At 44.6% G+C, this 19,973-nt stretch overlaps 1 pseudogene; it reads right to left on the bottom strand.

The window, feature by feature from the left end:
- Positions 1-18,108: 18,108 nt before the first annotated feature.
- Positions 18,109-19,965, bottom strand: LOC136534191 (uncharacterized; annotated as a pseudogene).
- Positions 19,966-19,973: the final 8 nt, after the last annotated feature.

The raw sequence follows: 19,973 nt of genomic DNA, 5'->3' as shown, positions 1-19,973 counted from the left end.
CGCAGCCCAGCATGAGCAGGCCAGCCCACACATGGACAAGCACGGCCCAACAAGCTGGCCCACGCTGCCAGGGCAAGGCAACAGCAATATATTTGCAAAGAGGCCCCTATACTTTACTTAAATCAACCCGCATGACACAAATACTATTTATGTGAGTCACTGATTTTGCATCGAGACCCTAGAAAGATTATATCCTTACCTCTCTCACCTTTTCTCTCTCCCAAAAACAGAGCATGGAGCAGAGGGCACCGGTCGATGGTCAATCTTGGCCGGGGAAGGCCCGGCGGCGGTGGAATCCCGCCGATGAGGGCATGAGAGCCTACGCAACCATGAGCTAGCCATGGCAAGACTCGAGCCAGCCCTTGGCAGCATGCCCACACATGTTGACGTGGTGAGCACACTAGCTGTGATGACGTTGGCCAGGCGGGGATGGTAGGACGATGCATGGGGCATAGGCGGCTTTGTCCGCACGCATGGGTGGCAACAGTACGACCGTGAGCGGCCGGTGGAGCACCCATGGTGACATCAGCGACAGGGGAAGCTCCACACGAATGACTGTGGATGGACAGTGTGGCATAGCGACATTAGCATGGTAGCAGCGTGGTAGGGCTCGTGAGCTCACACGAAGGGTAAACGATAGGCGAGGATGCAGTGGTGGCGCAGCCATGGCAGGGATGCTGTGGTGCATGGATGATGGAGACATGGCATAGGACTCGAGCAGGGCATGGTAGCCAGCAGCACACGACGTGAGGAGGAAGAGGAGGGAATGTCAGTGCTACATGCGAAGGAGTGGGAGAGCAGGGGAGCGGTGCAGGACACGCAAGCTCGGGCATGCTCGAGATGTGCCTTGGCGGCTGCGGTGGCGCCAATGCACGGGGCACTGGAGGAGCCACGGTGCAAGGAGGAGCGAGGCAAGGCAGAGCCGTGGATGTTCATGTGCGCTTGCGAGGGTCAAAGCGACGGATGGCGTACAACGCAACTATAGAGGAGCATGGTGGAGTCATGCATGGGCGCCATTGGCCTATGGCATGCAGAGGCAGCAAGAGCGTCGCTAGGCTGGTGTGCAGGGTGCGCGTGGGAAGCGTGGAAAGCAGTAGCGACAAGATAGAGGCGTGGGAACTCGGTGACTTGGAGCTTTGCTCGCCAGCCATGGCAGACAACAGAGGCAGGCAAGGACTAGCAGAGGTAGACAACTACTCGGCCTTGGTGTGCTCAAGAAGGAGCGCGAGGAGAGGGAACAGTGGGGTGTGGGCATGATAGAGCCATGTGCTCCCCATTAAAATTCGGACAAGACGCTAGCGAGGGAGAGAAAGACAATGGCGCAGGCAAATTGACGCGTTGGGGTGCAGAGAAAAGAAAGAGCAAACGATGACTCGACAACACGGTGTGACGCAAATAAATTAGATGACTGACTCTGAGTGGGGGACGCACCACGTCGCCTAGCGATCAGGACGGCAGTGAGGTGCCTTGTCACCCCAGAAGCCGAGATTGATGGCCACTAAGCGACTACTGTGAAGCGGCACGGATGTACGATGGGGTAGATGGATCAAGAGGTGAGGAATGTGCCATGATCACCAACAGTGATGTCATAGCAGTGACAAGACCCTACGCGTAGCCCACGTCCCGACACGATTAACCAGCATGAGATTAGGACGCGGTAGCGGCAGCGGGATAGCCCGCCGAGAAGCGACGTCGGTTGTGCGGCCATTGAGATGAGACTAGCAACAAGGCTAGCGCGCAGCAAGGCAGCGATGAGTCTAGGCATGCACATAGGCGTCCATGAGTGTGTTGTGTACGTGCGCGGCGTGCATGCGTGTTGCCATAATTTTTAACATGCCTAAACCGAATTAATTCCAACCACTACGCATTTCATACACTAGTCCATACGTCACACTAACTCAGAAACAAACATCTAGGAGCTACTTAACCTGTTGTTCAATATAATTCACCAAAATAACACTTTTAAACATAAGTTAAAATTTTAAAATAAAAAAAAGTTTTGGTAAATCCTCTTAGGCCTAAATCTTGGTGCTAAGTAAGCTCATAACACCAGAGGTGTTACACCATGCCATCGTCGGGAATGACCGAAGCACCACCATGCATCGCCGTCGAGCCACCATGCTCACTGACGAGCTAGCTTTGATGATCCTCCGAGCAAAATGAGGGTACCTATAGGTGCAGAATAGGATGGAGAACACGTTGGTGCCGACCTCGTCGCCGGTGACCTCGCCGTCAGTGAGTTCTCGTCAGTCAAAGCTGGCCCCTGTCTCTATCTCTCTGTCGCGTGGGGCTGAGTTGACCATGGGGCCCAATCATCAGTCGCAGCATGGTGTATACACCGGGTGCACCTAGCTATAGCGCCCGTTTTGAAATTTGATTTTCTTTATCAATTTTTTCATAGATTTAGTTACAAATTTCAAAAATTCATATATAGAGCTAGGAGTGTCCAAATGGGGTGAACCAAATTTTTGTTGGATTCATCATGAAGTGTACTATTTGATAAAAATATGAAATCTACTGTTTAAGGTATTTTTCTAGGAGAATTAAATTAAGCAAGATAAGTACCTTTAAAATAGTTTCTAGCTTGTAAATTACATAACTTGAGTTAGGAAGGTGATAAAATTGTGATTCCAATTTTGTTGGTCTTGTGTTGACATTCTATAGCTAGAAAAAATATTAAACCTACAGTAGGCATACTTGAAATATGGTCTTCATATTTAATCCTAATTCATTGCTAGTTTCTAGTAAAATTAAATGGGGTAAAAATATATAACATATGATCATACAAATTTTTACATAGTATTCTTATGCTAGGATAAAAGTTACAAAAATATTAAATATATTGTTTGACACTTTTCACTATGCTAAATTATTTTTTGCTAAAATAAGTCAATGTAACTTATCATATTTGTAGAGATGGCTATACTTATCCAAATGGCATGAAATTTATATAGTAGACTATTATGGTCATATGTAGGCTACTATCATTTTTTTAGAATTTATTGAGCACTAAAAATATTTATCTTTTAACTCACCTTATTATCTAAGGAAATTAATAAATGAATATAAATAAATTAGTTAGGCTTAACCATGATGTTTTCTGTGGTGTGTGTGATGCATATAATCTATTGATACTGTTAGTGAGGCTTAGAAGTATTTGTTTATAGGCAAATAATTAATTATTGCTTTTATAATTCAACTAGATGACTGCATGTGTAGTTTCTGTTGTGGTGATGATTTCATAGTGATAATGATCTTTTCTGTAAAGATGGTTAATAACAAAGTTGTAGATAACTTACTTATATACCTTGTGTTAAAATTTTATAATCATAGGCCTTATGGTTTAAGAATTATAGCTATTAGAAGTCTACTGTCAGAAATGCTTGCTCTCTGGATAGATCTGAAAGATTAAATTGCTTGATCTAGATAACTGCTGAATCACATTAAGATGATTAAAAGAAAGTTGTAGGCAATTTCATAAGCTTTCTAGAATATCCACAACCATATTACTTTGATGTGTATAACTCTAGTTATGGTCAAAACAATTGGCTACTATCTTGTAGTCTAGAAAATAATTTACACAAGTGTTTGTTTTAGTTACTAGAGAAGAGATATGCACCTACGCAGTAAAAAATATAACTTGTTATCACCATAATGCAATGCTGCTGAGAACACTTATGAGGATGCATTCATCACACCATATCATATCATGTATATCATTATATATGCATCCATGATATCTTATTTCATGCTCATGCATATAGGATTGTCCGAAGGGATAACTCTTTTGGAGTTCAACGAAAAGAAGAGGAGGAACAGTAGGAGACACCTCAAGCCATAGCTCTAAAAGGAGAGGAGCAAACTCTTGAGGACCTCCCCGAGTGCCCATATCATAGACCAACCTCTTTCCTCAAAGGCAAGCCTTAGAGCATTCTAAGTCTTCTATGTTTTACAAAACTTCACTTGAGTCCTTGTATGTCTGATGCATTAGGTGATAAGAGTTAATTGAAACCACTTGATGCATAGAACTACCTTATCCACATATATATACCTTTAACCCTATGTAGGTCTAGGATCGAATATATGCTTAGCCATGTTTAGATCGGTAGAAGTCGGGTGATTTTCTGTCACTTATGAGATATAGGTGGATATCGAAGCATTGTTGGCTATATTTGCTATCGTGGAAAAGAACCATGGGGTAATGTAAATGGAGGCCGAGCGGAGTCTATGTGTAGGTTGACTCATGTGATTCTGTCTGTGCCAATTAAGGACCACACCGTTGTTGGCACTTTTGTTGAGATTGAACGTATGCCTCTCACTTAGCTGGCCGGATAACTCATTCCGACCGTGAATCGAGTAGCTCAACTCAGGCTGGGTCTCGTTTTGTTAGAGTGCATACTTTGGATGGTAGTAAGGATGTGTGAGGAGCCAGACATGAGCCCAAGGGCAGGCTAGGCCTAAACATCCTGGCAGCTGGTTGTCCCTGATTGTGTGGCCCTAGGTGAACCCGTGAAATTTGGACCTAAGTTGTACCAAAGGTGACCTAAGGTGACCATTGATCTGGTCTACCTAGGTTTATGTTATGAATAAATTTCAAACTGGTTGAAATCCATTCGAATCACCGTCTCTCTCGGACAGTGAGAAACTTGGCTAGCCCCAACATCGTAGTAACTATGTTATGGAATATGATGGTTCGGATAAACATGGAATTATTATACCGGCTATGGTTACTATTGTATACTACTAAAGGATATACCACATGTTTGGCATATGTTAGTTGCTAATCTAGATATGAATAGCTATAATTAACTTGATGATGAATTATAAATGTACAACTAAATTAGTCTCTTTTTATGCAAAATGTTGTCAAGCTAGCACCACTTATAAAGCCTTGCATAATCCTTGGAGTCACTTTATTTTTGGTTTATGATGGGTAAGTCTAGCTGAGTACCTTCTTGTACTCAGGGTTTTATTCCCATTGTTGTAGATGGTACAATTTATCATGGCTATTACAAGAACCTGCTTCTATCCCGTCATAACCAGGAGTAAGCCCTGGGCAGGCATCTCTTATTAATCCCTCTCTTATGCTTTTGTGGAAGTGTGATCATGAGCTGGCACTATATTTAAACAATGTTGCAGATATTGGTTTCAAACTTTTAATTGCTTCCGCTACTATTTTACTTGAACTTGGTTTGTAATAACCTTAATTCGTACTCTGATGGATGAACTATATTTGTGAACTTCATGTAACGTGTGACATGTATATTGAATCATGTATGATCTTGGTTGTATGTTGATGGTTAATCGAGACCCTTCACGATACTCAATGGACTACCGGGTTTATATGGGCTCAAGCATGATAGAGCGACCACTTGTGGGCTGCCATTGTACTTGTGCTCTTATAAATTTGTCGGTTATGCTACACTACACAAGTAAGAAGGTAACTAGTAAGCTACACAATCTAACAAATTACAAGAGCAACTACACAAGCACAATATATGAAATGTAAGTAAAAGCTTGTGTAAAGGGGAATACAAACCACAGGGAAGATAAGGATGACACGAAGATTTTTCTCCTAAGGTTCATGTGTTTGCCAACATGCTAGTACCCGTTGTGTCAACTGCTCACTTTGGTGGTTCTGTGGCTAATTAGCATCACCCGCCAAGTCTACACGTTGGGCACCACAAGAACCCACCCAAAAAGTGAGGGTAGCTCAATAACACGCTCTACTAGTATTGCTCTTCGCGGCTCCCACGGGGTGAGAACGGTACCCCTCACAAAATCCTTCTCTGGAGCACCGCACAATCTCCTTTGCGTGCTTCGACAGAGACCACCACCAAGCCATTTAGGAGGTGGCAACCTCCAAGAGTAACAAGCACCATCGGCTTGTAACTCAAACACCTAGTGCCACTTGATGCAATCTCACAATGCAACGCACTAGAATTACTCAATCGCAATAGATTCGCACTTCTCGCAAGCACAAGTGAGTTAGAGGCTTCTCAAACCAAGCACATAGAAGGGCAGCACATCCCCAAGGTGCTCAACCTCAGCCATGGCCGAGACACCCCTCTATTTATAGTCCAAAGGTCAAATAGAGTCGTTACCCTTTTTCTGTTCACTGACCGAACTCTCTATAAGTAGCACCGGATGCGTCCAATCGATTGTTGCAGCAGCGTCCGGTGCTTGTTGCAATAGCATCCGAGGCTTGTTGCAATAGCATCCGATCCTCGTATCAATGCCATGTGTTCCTAGCGTTTGAGGCTGACCATTGGACTCTAACGGCTACTTCACTTGCACTTCATCTCTTAATGACAGGACGTGCCTGTCCTAGTGACCGAACACGGCGTCCCTAGAGTCAGGTCATGAACAGAGAGGTTCCAAAGATGATTAGGTCACCCAACCGCATGTGTTGCCTGTCTGAGAACAGTTGCACAGGCACATCCGGTCGCATGTTGCATTAGCATCCAGTAGCTATTTCAGTAGCGTCTGGTCACTATTGCGTTAGTGTCCAGTCACTATTGTAGCGTCCGGTCACGCCTAAAATCCTCCTCTTCAACTCAAACTTCTTCTCCTTTATAAATATACCAACATCACCAAGTGTACACCACTATGTGCATATATGTTAGCATTTCACAATCATTTTCAATGGTGTTAGCCACTTAACTTGCCATGCCACTCAATCATAACAATGGTGCAAAGTTAGATCACTCGAGTGGCACTAGATGACCAATATGTAAACAAGTTTGACCTACTTAATAGTACGGCCATCTATCCTAAACCCAGTCATAAACTTCTCTACACACCTATGACTAGTAAAATGAAATGCCCTAGAAATACACCTTTGCCTTGTGCATTCTATTCTATCTCCTCCAATGTTGATGCAACACATGCACCAACCAATCACAAATGATATGATCCACTTCATATCATCATGTGACTGTATTGGTTTATCGATCTTGACTTCACTTGCTCTTCACCGTTGCTTCAGTCTATTGGCACCAAGTCATCACTCAACTTTCCCTTCACACTTGCAACCGGTCCATCAAGCCAAGTCATGTCTTGATCTTCTCCACCTTAGTCACATGACTCCATGTCATATCTCATATGCAATAAGCTCCTTCATCACATGTGTGAGCCTTGCAACATATCCAATCCATTTCCACCTCTATGGCATGTGTTGCTCACACAAGTGTACATGTGGACTAATCACCTGTGTATGTCACATAAACACATATCAGTCCACCTAGGTTGTCGCTTAATTACCAAAACCAAACAAGAACCTTTCACTAATTACTTAGAGCAACTACACAAGCACAATGTATGAAAAGTAAGTACAAGCTTGTATAATGTGGATGCAAACCAATGAGTAGACAATGTTGACATGGTGATTTTTCTTCGAAGGTTCACGTGCCTGTCAACACGCTAGTCTCTGTTGTGTCGACCGCTCACTTGGTGGTTTGGTGGCTAATTGGCATCACCCACCAAGCCCACAAGTCGAGCGCCGTAAGAACCTACCCACAAGTGAGGGTAGCTCAATGACATGCTCTACTAGTATTGCTCTTTGTAGCTCCCGTGGGGTGAGCATGGTACCCCTCACAAATCCTTCTCTAGAGCACCGCACAATCTTCTTGCGTGCTTCACGATGGAGAACTCGCCACCAGGCCGTCTAGGAGGTGGCAACCTCCAAGAGTAACAAGCAGCACCAGCTTGCAACTCGAACACCTAGTGACACTCGATGCAACCTCATGATGTAATCGCACTAGAATCGCTCTCTCACATAATCGGATGAACACTATCAAGCATATGTAAGATGGAGGGCTCCCAAGCACAACAACACAAGCCACTAGGGCTCTTGGGTGCTCAGCTGCTAGCCCAAGGCCGGCCACCACTTCTATTTATAACCCAAAGGCCAAATAGAGACGTTGCCCCTTCACTGGGCAAAACTCGCAGCGATCAGACACGCAGGTCCAAGTGACCGAATGCGTCGGTCCCTATGTTCGGTCGCACTAACGCTGCCACGTATCCACACAATTTGAAGAGAGCCATTGTTGCCCAATGGCTATCTCACCCATGTGCCCTCAGCTCATGACCGGACGTGCCTCTACGCTGAGACATGACACACTGGCCCTGGGTCCGGTCGTTACTGCTCATGCCAAACATTGCACAACAGCGAGACTAGACACGTCTCCTGCCTTTAAAAGGATACACCGAGCCACCGAGCCATTTCACTCCGCTGCTCACTTGCTTCTCTCAAATCAAGTTTCTTTGTTCTTGCCCGTGAAAGTTGTGTCTATCGATTTCTCCTGAGCTGCAATAATCAGCTGAGGTAGCTAGTCTGCAATTGATTTTCTTATTCTCTAATATTTCCTTAACATGTGGTCTCCTCCCTCATTAATTCCTTGACCTACATGAATGAACCAGCACCCCACCGCCAAGCACGTTTAGCCCAAAGCACACTCCAGTCCTGATGTGCTCGTTAAGTCCAAAGACCACTCAAAGTCCATCATTTGAATTAATTCACTCATGACCAAAGACCCACTCCAAGTCCATCACGTTAAATCCAATTCACATGACTAGATAGCTAAATGCCTGCTCCACCTCTAGCCCCGCATCTCCTGCCTATAAAGGACACGCCAAGCCTACTGAGCCGTCCCACTCCGTCGCTCACCATCTTACTCTCTAAATTGAGTTCCTCTATTCTTGCCTGGGAAGCCTGCGCTCTGTCGATCTCCCTCTCTGAGTTGTAATTGACCGAGGTAGCTAACCTACAAGGATTCCTTCATTCTCCTTCTCTATTATTTCTAGACCCACAGTCATGTGCTGGTCAACAAGTCCAATAGCATGATTAGCCTCCTCCAATAATACCATTTTCTTCATCTCTAGAGCTTATTTGAATTTATTTATTTATTGTGAAATAAATTTTGTAAGATTCCTAAATTCATGATCTATCTGTTAGTGTAATTAGTTCATATGGTTCTACGATGTTTTAGGGTTACTTATTAATTCTAGGTTGCTTGTTATTATTATGGTTATTTAGAGCATGAATTTTTGTGATGCATTGGTAGAAGTGTTAGCCCTATAATTCTTTTACAATAGGTTCATTGTATTATCATATGCTCACTATAATTTTTGTGGCCTTAGAATAGGTTGATAAATATGGTAGTTAGTGCACCTTGTTTTATCATATATATAGTAAATTGATATTAACAATAAGGATGCCTTTAGTTGCTAAGATAATACATGAAATGTTTCATACCTATTTAGTGGGAATAATAGGTAACTTTGCGTATTAGTCATTAGAGTTAGCTTAGTAGCTTAGTATATGTATTCTTATTTTAAGAGTTGCTGTTGCCGTATTACTAAGCGTTGCATCATCATTTCATGCATGTAGATAATGAGTTGGTAGAGTTCGTGACTGCGGGCGAGCAGGAGTACGACAAAGTCATCGAAGAGTACGAGGAGGAGATCCTCATATAGGAGGACGTTCTGGAGCCACCCGTCACTGACTTTGCTGACACCATGCCCGCTGAAGGCAAGCCCCAGTGCATGACCCCTATTTTAAATGATCACTGAATATATATCTATGATGTGCATTTAAGTTACAGGCATTTTATAAAAACTACATGCATAAATATATCTACCAATGAGTCCTACTAGTACAGGTTGAGTAGCTGCTATGCTCAGGATATCGGTAGCGTGAGTAACCTACCGTTACTCGCAAATAGGTGATAAATATGATCACTCATGATAAGATGGTGGAAAGAAAAATGGTGACCGGGTAGGGATATGGTTGGGTTCTGGTGGGTTGTAAAGGGTTGTGTCCTGCAGCCAACAGGGCATAGCTTGGTTATATTTTTTCCCTGTCTATATCAATTAAGGACCGATCGTTGCATATGGCTCTAGTCAAGTCATAGATCTATTGTTCCGAGCACATACTTGGGTATGGGCGTAGGGAAGGCTTGTTGCTCTCTTATCGTGGATCCGGCTCTTTCCGAACCAACTAATTGGAGGCGGAGATGGTGGAGGTCCTTGCACTGCACTGAGTCCGGGACTCAGGAGTGGGGGCTTAGAGTCTAAGTTTGGACGGGGACCTAGACACCTAGGATAGGAGAGTGATGGGTTGGTCCTGCTTGTGCTTGGGGTACAAGCGGGGCATGTGTCTTTGGGGCACCCAGCTGGGCACATTGATTCACAAATCATCGGGAAATCTAGTACGGCTTGTTTGCGGTTTAGCACCATAGTAAGAACTGAAAGTTGAAAGGAGAAGAAATGGAACTGATTGCTCAACCCTTGCTTGAAAGTAGAACAGGTGCTTATATAGACTGGATAGATAATAACTTAATCCGACCGATAATAATAACAAATAAGGACTCACTATTAGTATTGCTTTCTGCTAAAATAAACCAGCAAACCATAAAGCTTCTCATATTCCTTGGAGTCGGGAAATTATTCCCGCTAGTCAGATAAGTCTTGCGAGTACATTGTGTACTCAGGGTTTATTTACCCCTGTTGCAGGTGATGCATGAGAAGTACCTTTGTGTGGAGGATTCTTCTGGTGGGCTCAGATGGATCCTCGTTCTATTTGCTAGATGTTTATTTTAAATTCCGCTGTTTATCATTTCGCACTCTGATATTTGGTATTGTAATAATGTACTTTTAAGAAACTCTGATGTATGAAATGGACAAGTATTGTAACTCATTCTTATTATTGGATCCTTGGGAAAAATGTGGATCTTTTGGGTTCTCCCTTAGGGTGTGTCCGACAGATACCGCCCGCTGTAGCTTGCTTTCAGGGTGCTTAGTGTCTGGTGGAAGACGAGCACCTCCGTAAGCGTGTTATTTTGGGTGGTTTTGCCACACCAAAGACCGAACGCACGGCAGAGTCCGATCCTCCACAGCCAGCGCTAGCGTGCCACGTCACCATGACCGGAAGTAGGAACAATGTTCTCCCAGTGTCTAGTCACTCCTTGAGCTAGAGTCCGATCATCTCATCCACTCTGCCCAAGGCTAGGGTATAGCACCGGACACGTCCAGTCTCCCCAAGGATCGTGTCCGGTCACCCTAGTGACCTTCTTCCTACTTTCTTTTCTTCGCCTTCTTTGCAAAAGTGCCAACACCACCAAGTGTTCACCAACTTGTGCACGTATGTTAGCATTTTCACAAATATTTTTCAAAGGATTAGTCACTCATTTCACCATGCCACTCGATCCTAACACGTATGCAGAGTTAGATCGCTCAAGTGGCACTAGATGACCGATATGCAAATAAGTTTGTCCCTCTTGATAGTACTACCATCTATCCTAAACCTGGTCATAAACTTCTCTAAACACCTATGACCGGTGAAATGAAATGCCCTATAAATATACCTTTGCCTTACGCATTCCATTTCATCTCCTTTGGTGTTGATGCAACACATGCACCAACCCTATCACAAATGGTATGATCCACTTCATATCATCACGTGACCTTTGTTGGTACATCGATATTGACCTCACTCGCTCTTTACCATTGCTTCGGTCCATCTGCGCCAAGTCATCACTCAACTTGCCTAAGGATGGCAACAGGTCAGGTTTAGACCCGAAACCCGTGGGTTTTGCACCCGATGGGGGCGAGTCCAAATTTTGCCCGCGGGTTTTTGAGTTCGGGGACCCAAAACAGGGTGGGTCAGGGTCAGGTTTGTAGTCACCCCCATGGGTGGCCATTGGGGACCTGAAGTTTTAAGCAGTATGCTAAAAAGCCCACCAAAGCTGGCCCAACCTAACCTATAACCCTAGCAATCGACTTCTTGCCGCACTCCCACCGTAGCCATACCCATGACTCCGCGTCTCTGTCCCATGCATCCATGACTCCACATCTCTGCCCCCCTATGTCTATGACTCCGCATCTCCACTACCCTATGTTCGTGAGACCATGAGCGTGGCTCCACTCCACCCCTGCCCTGCCCTCTGTCGCTTTGTTGCTACCCTCCGCTCTACCTCTGTTGTGCCTCCCCTTGAGTGGAATCACTGTAGGCAGCCAGGGCGATGCCAGCGGCCTAGCACCCTGCGGCAGGCTGCCTAAGCGGCACCGGCGCACCGCGGCAGGCGACACCGGTGCACCACGGGCCCACACTTCTTCCACCTCGCTTTCACACTAAAGCCTGAAAGGTCCTAATATGGTTAAAGGGGGGTGAATAGCCTATTTAAAAATCTACAAATCAACTAGAGCAATTTGATTAGTATGACAAATAGCAAAATGCAAACTTGCTCTAGCTCTATAAGGGTTGCAAGCCACCTATCCAACAATTCTAGTTACAATGATTACTAGGCACACAACTTGCAAAGTTACTACTCACTAAGAGCTCTCAATCTTGCTACTCTAAGAGCTCCACTAGATAAACTTAAAATAACAAACTAAGCTCTCAATTCTAATTACACTAAAGAGCTTGCCACAACTAGTTTGCAAGAATATAAATGAGTGAGTAGGGTGATTGTACCGCCGTGTAGAGGAGTGAACCAATCACAAGATGAATACTAAATCAATCACCGGGAGAATACCAAAGGGCAAGAGATAATCAATTTTTCTCCCGAGGTTCACGTGCTTGCTGGCACACTAGTCCCCGTTGTGTCGACCAACACTTGGTGGTTCGGCGGCTAAGAGGTGTTGCACGAACCTCGTCCACACAATTGGACACCGCAAGAACCTACCCACAAGTGAGGTAACTCAATGACACGAGCAATCCACTAGAGTTATCTTTTGGCTCTCCACCGAGGAAGGCACAAGACCCCTCACAATCACCATGATCAGAGCTGGAGATAATCACCAACCTCCGCTCAATGATCCTCGCTGCTCCAAACCGTCTAGGTGGCGGCAACCACCAAGAGTAACAAGTGAATCCCGCAGCGAAACACGAATGCCAAGTGCCACTAGATGCAATCACTTAAGCAATGCACTTGGATTATCTCCCAATATCACAATGATGATGAATCAATGATGAGATGAGTGGGAGGGCTTTGGCTAAGCTCACAAGGTTGCTATGTCAATGCAAATGGCTAAGAGAGTGAGCTTGAGCTGGCTATGGGGCTTAAATAGAAGCCCCCACAAAATAGAGCCGTTGGGCTACTCATTGCACTGAACACGGGCTGACCGGATGCTCTAGTCAGATTGACCGAATGCTGGACCCTAGCGTTCGGTCGCGCAATACACGCCACGTGTCCCCTCTCTTCAAATACTGAGCACCTGATCCCAACGGTTAAGTGATGACCGGACATGCTGCTGCGAGGTGACCGAACGCTAGACCTCAGCGTCCGATCGTTTCTAGTAAGGTTCCATTCATGCAAAATCATGATCGGACGCGTCCGGTCATGCTCGACCAGACTCACTCAGCGTCCGGTCACTCAATGTCTCCACTATGCACCACACGTCAGCGTACGTCAGCATTGACCAGACGCAGCCTACCAGCGTCTGATCATAAGACCGAGACGCGTGCTCACTGTTGCTACTGACTGGACTCTAAACCCAGTGTCCGGTCACTACACCACCAGCGTCCGGTCACTCTGTGAACCCCTGTCTTTTCTGTCTAGGGCGCTGGTGAGGGTTTCTAACCCTTGCTCAAATGTTGCCAACCACCAAGTGTATCACCTTGTGCACATGTGTTAGCATATTTTCACAAAGCATTTTCAAGGGTGTTAGCACTCCACTAGATCCTAAATGCATACGCAATGAGTTAGAGTATCTAGTGGCACTTTGATAACCGCATTTCAATACGAGTTTCACCCCTCTTAATAGTATGGCTATCTAACCTAAATGTGATCATACTCACTAAGTGTCTTGATCACCAAAACAAAATGGCTCCTACTATTGATACCTTTGCCTTAAGCCTTTTGTTTTTCTCTTTCTTCTTTTCCAAGTTCAAGCATTTGATCATCACCATACCATCACCATCATCATGATCTTCGCCATTGCTTCATCACTTGGAGTAGTGCTACCTATCTCATAATCACTTTGATAAACTAGGTTAGCACTTAGGGTTTCATCAATTAACCAAAACCAAACTAGAGCTTTCAAAGCTGCGCCGTCACCGACGCATCACCCACCGTGACTCGTGACCTCATTTTGTATCCGCGACTCACAACCTCGACCCCATCTTGCTATAAAATTCTTGGGTCTCGGGTCTCAGGTCCCCGTCGGGTTCGGGGGCGAGGGCTGTTCTTCCCCAGAAACAGGGTTCGGGGTAGGTTTGGGTTTCCTTCTCGGGTTTCAGGTGTGGGTCCGCAGATGCTCCACCCGCCCTGAACCTGACCCGTTGCCATCCTTAAACTTGCCCTTGACATTTGCAACCGGTCCATCAAGTCAAGCCTTGTCTTGATCTTCTCCACCTTGGTCACATGACTCAATGTCATGTCTCATATGCAATGAGTTCCTTCATCGCATGTGTGAGCTTTGCAACATCTCCAAGTCATTTTCACCTCCATGGCATATGTTGCTCACACACATGTACCTGTAGACTAATCATCTGTGTATCTCACATTTAAATACATTAGTCCACCTAGGTTGTCACTCAATTACCAAAACCAAACAAGGACCTTTCAACACATATCTGCACTCTTCATTCTAGTCTAGACATTTCTCGAGACGATAAACCATAGGAGCCAAATGACCCTACACACTAACACAAAAATTAATAAAAGCACAATTCGTAAAATACAAAAGATGAGGGCAATAATGCCTATCTTTGTCAAATTTATAGAAATTCGATGCTCACGAACGAGCTGCAGCAACGAGATTCAAAAACAAGAGCACCAACAATTTACATAGTCAAAGCATAATGAGAAAGCAACCTACTGCGGCTTATATAGACCCCCATGGTAGAGCCTAGGGGAACGCCCCTATCACATGCATAAAAATAATCGTCAATCCTGAAATAAAACAGAGACAACTTCACTACAATTAACTCATAGTTGAAATCTACCGTCTTCCCTCCTTTCGCAAACAACGGGGGATGGCATTACAAGCTATACATCTTTTGATGCATGATTTCATAGACTCACTTCGTGTCGGTGCAAAAAGTGACCAACAAGTAAATATTTGTAGTTTTGTCGTACGTTGTGATCGAAGGTGGCCTAGCACTCAATGACACAGGGTTTATACTGGTTTAGGCAACGTGCCCTACGTCAATTTGAGTCGGTCGGTGACTTTATTCCTGAGCCCAGGTGCTCGAAGTTGTAGTAGGGTTACAAACGAGAAGGAGAAAGATAGGGTGTACAAGAGGTCCAGTCGGCTCCGGTCGGAAGGGCCGAGAGCGATAGGAGCTCCGCTATGAGCTAAGTGTTCAAGCGTGTGCTTGAGGTCCGAACCTGGCGGTTCTGTGGTTGTGAACTAGTGAACTTGGTCGATCTAATGAATCTAGAATCACCTGAATGTTGGAAGAGAGCACATCCCCTTTTATAGATGAAGGGGATGGCCTTACAAGTGAGAGGGAGAGAGTTTGTATGCTTCTAAGTCTTGTTGCCCACGCCGGTGGGTACAAGATGATGGTAGGCGCCTACAACACTGTTGGATGTCAGATGCATGTGGGAGGTTACATCGTCTTTGTTCGGGTATGGCAAATGTCGGTACCTGCATATATTGTTGATGCCCAGAGGCATGTGAGGAGTTTTACCATGTTCACTCGGTACGGTAAATCCGGCACCCACAACACTGTCGATGCCCAGAGGCATATGGAGGGCCTTACCGTATGGGAGTTAATGGCGCCCACAATACTGTAGGTAAATGTCGCCGCCTACAACACTGTTCGTGTCAGGGCGGTTGCAGAGTACTGTTCCTACAGGTGTACAGGGTACGGTCCTTAGTATTGTGGTTTTGACTTGAGCGTCTTGCCTTGCTTTCTCCGTTCATTCCCTGGTTCTTTCCGAGCGGGCGTCCCCGGTCGGTTGGTTCTAGTCGGCTCTGGTTGCGCCAGTCGGAGAAGAGCGGTGAGCAGGGCTTCTGCGTGCCTCCGGTCGGAGACGTGGGGTCGGAGTCGGAAGTAGTGCTTTGGCCAGGCCTTCCGGTCGGAGAGGCTGTCCGGAGGCGGCTGGAGTCGGAAAACGGGTGTCGCTCCTCCTCGGCCAGACCCTTCCGGTCGGTGATTGGATCTCCCTTCTGGCCCGTTGTCCGAATACTTCGGTCGACCCATGAGTTGCTTGCTGTCTTCTTGGGCTGAGCCTTTGTTGGGAAACCGGTCCGCAAGGGACCCTAGGTTTATGAACCGACACTCGTAAAAACGAAAATGAGTCATCCACGAGGGGCTACTATTGGGAATTCATAGCACCATGCAGGGCCCTTAATGTGAACTCCACGCTTGACAGGTTTCGAAGATGATGTTTTGTAGCCAACACTAGAATCATCCATGACATCATCTGAAAGAAACTGTAGAATGGCATCATTTGGACCGACAAAATTACCTGAAAAGACATTGCAAAGGCATATTTGGAGGATCCCAAAGGTGTTTCAGAGGTGTACTTGGAAGAGCCCAAAGAACCGCCTAAGCAAAGCCGAGTGATCATGCAAGAGCAAGTTTTCGAGAAAGGTGAAGCCTCAGCCTGAGGCTTCAAGAATTTCGAGACGTCGAACCAGGAGCAAAAGGAGGAGATCGACAAGCGACTAAGAAGTCATATCCAATTTGATTTTTGTCATAAGATTGAGTGAAAGGACGAAGGGTCTCTTGCAACTTGCAATGTGGAAGATATGCTCGGACTATATAGGAGGGGCAATTTGGTCTGAAAGATATAATTTTGGTACTATAGATAGTGTTATCATGGAATGAAAAAGGAAGAATGATCGTAATAATTCTTTACTTAGGTTACAAGATAACATTGCACAAGTTAAACGTAGAAATGTAGTGTCTTCTATTGCCTACATGTAATTATAAAAAGACTCCAATGAATGGCGAACTTTTAGGTTCCATACATCGCTATTACTACTTGTTTTCAAATTATAGTATACTTTAGTTTTTTTCTAAGGGCCTATTGGATCCTTGAAATTAAATTCATTTTAATAATTACAATTTAGTCGTAGATTAATTAAGCTAATATAATTATATATAGAATACATTTGTATATTTATTGTTAGGCATACAAGGGACATACTTATATGTTGCATGTCTATTGTAGATAGTGAGTTGAAGAGTGTGATATAAGTTGAAGAATAGAATTATAGTATAGTGATCTATAGAATCTATTTATATCTTCCACCTATGAATTTGAGATATGCTTATTTGTGAGCTTGAGAATGTTATGGAATGTCAAATTCGAAGCCAAATAGCCTAATCCATGATGTAGATTTCAATTCCTCCAAAATAAAGAGATCCAAACGGCCCCTAAGTTAAATTATTCTAACTTTGATCTAGTTTATAGAAATACTCTCTAACATTTACTATATCAAAACAAATTAGTTTTATTAAATTATCCACTGAAAATTAGTTTTATTAATTTCTTCAAGAAATATGTTTTGATACTACGTTTATTGAACTTTGAAGTTCATAATTTTTTGAAAAAACTGTGTCAAAACTAGAAAGTTTGGCTAAAGATAAGTTAAACTAAACAATTAAGAATGGAGAGGCGGAGAACACAAGGAAGAAAAAAACGTTTGCTATTGCTACGAGTATTTATTGTTTCACGAGAAATCTACAAAATTATTATACACTAGCCTTTAGGCAAATGAAAATCATACCTAGACTTTCGGTAGAGGGGCATCTATTTCAATATAGGGCGCACTGAATATAAGGACGGCGCCAATCAAATGAAAGATTAAAAATCCAAACATGTACTCTATTAACTCTTTGCATCATGGGGTGGACTTTGGACCTAGTGTGGTTGCATCCAGCTAGCCAATCACACGGTGCGAAACAGAAATTGAATCAGATGGAGGCAGTCGTTAAAAAAGAGGCTGAGGGAAGAGAAACGCGTGCAGTGTTTCCGTGGTTACGAACGAATGTTCCTCAAGCGCACAAAAACTGAACTGAACCAGCAGAAAAACACTGCTTTCCACAGAAAAACCACAACACGCCGTTCCGCTACAAGCACGCAGGCTCAGCAGTCAAGCATGACCATGCTTGCAAAAACAGGGGTGTTTGAGTTTAGTACCATCAATAGAAAACAAATTTGCACGGCTGCAGATTATCTAGGGAGGTCATTGTCCAGACTTTAGGCTAAAGTCTGCGGCGTCTGCCATTGGTAATACAGGATGCAATATATAAACACAGGAAAATCCTCGCGAAATTGCACAGACAGCAATATCACTGCACAGTGCTGGTGGCCAGCTAACTGTCAGCAGTGCAGCAAACAATCCAAGTTTCTTCGCTACTTTGTACAATATGAAGATCAAGAGACGTTGTCTTCATCAGAGGAAAATTGGATTAGCTGCCTCGGCACCCACTCCATCTCTGTGCTTGAACATTTTCAGCTGCACACAGAGCCTTCCACTTCTTCGGAGGCAATCAGTGTCCCTTGGGATTTGAATTTCATCCCCACCTTCCCGACTTCGCTTCATTGATTCTGGTGTGCTTGAGTCTAGAGATGAAGAAGATGTGGTCATTGTCAAATGAGACTGGGAGATCTGCCAGGGATCCATGGCCTCTTGTTCCTTGAGTGCCTCACCCCCATTTAGTAGAGGAACGGTGCCCCAAACACCATGCCACACTTGCTAGCCTGATAAGGTACTGGGGTGCCTGGGTACCGATGAGGACTTAAAGGATCTTGAAAGAGTGAAGGTTTCCCTCTTTTCCTTGGGTCTTTGACTTGACTGGGCCAGTGTGGCCATGAGCTACTCGATCTTTCCTTCGGCTGCTCTGTGGTGGGGAGTAGCTCTTGATCATCGTGCCCACCCTCTCTAGGAAGCTTGAAACCTCTGAAGGAAGCAAGTTTCCCTCAAGATATCGACCAATTACTGGGAGATCATTTTTCAAATCTTCAACCTACAAGTCACAAGCATAAGCACACCAAGGGCCAACTATAGGCAAAGGTATGGAATATGGATAATTAGCTTTCTATTAAGGGCTTACCATTGTAGAAAATTATGAGAGGTATTCAGACTGCATCCTGCATCATTCTGTCCAGCACTAGACTCATGTAGTGGAAGGGAGTTGATATTGGTTTCCGCAGGAGGGGTGAAACGGCAGCCAACCAATTGATGAAACTCCTCAATCTCACGAGCATACTCAGCTCTCCAGTCTTTCCACTTACTCCAAGTTCTTCTTGCCCACATTGGCACGCCATGGAGGCGTCCTTGTTCCCTTCCAAACTGCCTAGCAAACCTGTCAGGCACATACACCTCCTTTATGTTAAAGCTGATTAGCCAAGTCCGAGAGTAACAGATGTTATCTGCTGCAATGCAATATTCCGGAACAATTGCTGGATTTATGTCCTTGTAAGGGTTCCAATTGACCTGAAAACATAATTGGGATAGTATATATATGATATAACAGTTGAAAAATTGGCACACATTTATAAGTAGGTAATTTTGGACTTGCCTCAGAAAATTGAAGTTGTTCAAAAACTTTTCTCCACTCCATGACTTTTTTCCTCTGTCCACGCGTTGCTCCTCCAAAGTTCCACCGACAAGCCCGGGGCAGCAAAGTGCTCTGGTTCTTCTGTTGTGGTTGAGTAATAGGAAGGTACTCATAAATCCAGGCCTTGTGGGAATAAGGGAAAGCCCTGATTAGTTAAGCAGATAATACAATACCATAGATAATAACCTGAACTTATTCAGATAAAGAGCACACCATGAGCAAAGTTGCACTGCCGAGAAACTGAGTTGTGGCATTAGGTGTCACTGCAACAGACAATCCCCTGTACAAATGAGCAAGGGCTGCAGCCCCCCAAGCATACTCACGGATCTTCCTAAATCTCCCAACAGTGGTAGATATCTTGGGGATACAAATCCCCTCATGGTGTCAGGAAACAAGGTGGAACCAACCAGGTATAGAAGGTAAGCTCGGGTGCTATATGCAATGT

The sequence above is a fragment of the Miscanthus floridulus genome, unplaced genomic scaffold (assembly GCF_019320115.1).
Source record: "Miscanthus floridulus cultivar M001 unplaced genomic scaffold, ASM1932011v1 os_1635, whole genome shotgun sequence".
NCBI lineage: Eukaryota > Viridiplantae > Streptophyta > Magnoliopsida > Poales > Poaceae > Miscanthus > Miscanthus floridulus.
The sequence above is the reverse complement of the archived record's forward strand: the minus strand, read 5'-3'. Positions and strand labels throughout refer to the sequence as shown.